A 2,500-nucleotide genomic window follows, 5' to 3' on the forward strand; every position below is an offset into this window, starting at 1 on the left:
AATCTTTTCCACCTTTAAGAAGAGTGGCAGTGCATATATTTTTCAGACCAGTTCTGCTTCCTTCCTCTGCCTGGCTTGTAGATCTTTCCATTCCACAACAACTACAGCTCAGGAAAACCCATTGTCCACCTTAAACTGATATATGGCAAAATGGACAAATCAGGTACCCTTTGATGTCTGTCTTTACTGGCAAGAGCTGAGTCACTTCACTGGACAATAGGACTTGGTTGATACTGTGACATCACTCAGAGTGGCACTACCTTTGAAAAATAGAGAAGTCATGCACTGAGAGTGATATAGATCCATCAAGCTCTTAGTGATACCTTAATCTTTCATTGTGTGGTGGAACGTTAATACAAGAGGACCATGTGGACAAAGTAGTCCAGCTCTATCTCATCCCTATTTTTATTTTGCACCTTTTAAATACTGAGTAATGATGGTGTATTAAGACCTCTCCAGTTTCCCATTTTTCTTTTAAAGCCAGGTGCCCAAACTATTCTTTGTGTCTTTGAATAACAGCTCAAATGAAATTGCTTATTACAACAGGGAGCAGGAAGGTTAAAAAAAAGGCTTTAATTAGATTCTCTATTCATATACTTTGATGGGTAAGTGCAATTGTGGTAACTGTCTGGATCTGAATGTGCCAGGCCAATGTGTTTATCATCTACATTCTAAGAAGTTGTTGCTCTAATAAAAATCCAGACAGAAGATGTCTGAGAAATCGTATGTCCTTGGCCTTGCTCACCAAATGTAAAGGATTTTGTTATAGGACTTGGCTATGTTAAAAATGCCATCCTCATTCCAGACGAGCCTAGAAAGAAAGAAGAAGGAGGAAGAGAGGCTAGTTCAAATATAGGAAAATCCTAAATGCATTTGTCTAGAAAATGCATACAGCTCTGAAGAAAGAAAGCTGTACACACACTTTTCTGTAGTGCAGTTTCTAAAGATCAATGCAGTATATACTGTACACTGAAGAAAAGATTCATAATAGAATAATTGTAATAATAGAAATATGCAATGATAAATATGACAACAGACAACTACCACAATCTTTTGTTGTAAATTGAGGGCAATATTGAACTTTTAGCTTATTTTACAATCTAAAAATATATATCTCTTTGGGGGCAGGTTTGGTCCATTCTGCATATTACTTCAGGGTTACTTGTCTCTTTCTGTCACTAGTATTTTGATAACTCAGGAAAAAGCAGAACTGAACAGAGTTGTTTCATGCACAACATTTTCAGATACAAAAATCCAAAGTAACCTACAATGTTTTTTCCAATTAATGTATTTAAAAGCATACTTAAACTTGTTATAGATGCCCTAATATCACCCACTCATGGGTTCCTTTTTATTCCCACTCTTCTGAGTTATGAGGTTGTCCCTAATTTGTGAAAATATTTCACATCATAGATTCCATAACATTACTACTTGAAGTGCTTACTCATGTCCATTCCATGCTAGGCATGCAGAGACCTAGCATGGAATGGACATGAGCAACACATCTGGAAGAACAACAGTTACAGAAGGGTAATCATCATTTTTTATTTTATTCATCTAAAGAGTGAGAGGAAGGGATATGTATTTATGTGTATATTAATTTTTGACTATCTGAGTGATACGCTCCATCATATCCACAATAAAGAAAAGCCACAAACATATTTAAGATCTTTTTTCTTGGCAGAGTTAGATCTTACTCTGGGCATTATCAATTCTTACATTGTGCTGTTTCGTTTTCTTTTGCAATACACTGGTGGATGCAGTGAACTATAGTCTACTTTACTTACTTTTAAAGATAAATGTTAGCTTAATGTGTGCTACCAAAAGTCAGACAGACATTCATTAGTGTATAAAGGCTGCACTTAAAGACATTGAAGACTTGTACATCGATATGACCAATAGCCAAAGGGAACACGGTTATTGGTAATTAAACAAAAGTGATGCTGATGTAATCAAAGTCACAGGTTATCATGCTTCGAGACACTGGGTTTAAAAAAGAAAACTGTGGCTTTTACACTTTACTAAGTTTATTGTATTTTTTTTTAAGTGTGAAAAAGATCACAAGCTAAAATATACTTCAGGGAACCTTTTTTAGCCACTTAATTATGTGAAATGATAATGTGAGCAACATTTGATCAAATTTTTCATTAGCTTCATAATTAACTGAATTTGTACAGTCATCAGCCTGTTTACAGCTTTTTGCTTTGTAATGTACTGTACCATAACCCTCTGTCTTTTTTCCTTCAGATTAGAACACAAAGTAGCACATTGCCACATTACATCCTTCCCTGAATGACTGGAACATCTATTTCTACGTGGCATCAGACTAATTGATATATTTCCATAGGTAAATGGGAAAAAGGGTTTCTTGCTGTAAATCTTATTTGAATTTTCATTTTATTTTATTAAAGTGGGGAGGAGCGGAAATTAAACTAAAGAATTAAAATGAAATTGAAGAGATGTGTTGCTCAAACTCCACTGAAGAGAGAACCTGACATGA

The sequence above is a fragment of the Emydura macquarii genome, unplaced genomic scaffold (genome assembly GCF_026122565.2).
Source record: "Emydura macquarii macquarii isolate MOO-44397 ecotype Brisbane River unplaced genomic scaffold, CSIRO-AGI_Emac_v2 contig_1253, whole genome shotgun sequence".
Lineage (NCBI taxonomy): Eukaryota > Metazoa > Chordata > Testudines > Chelidae > Emydura > Emydura macquarii.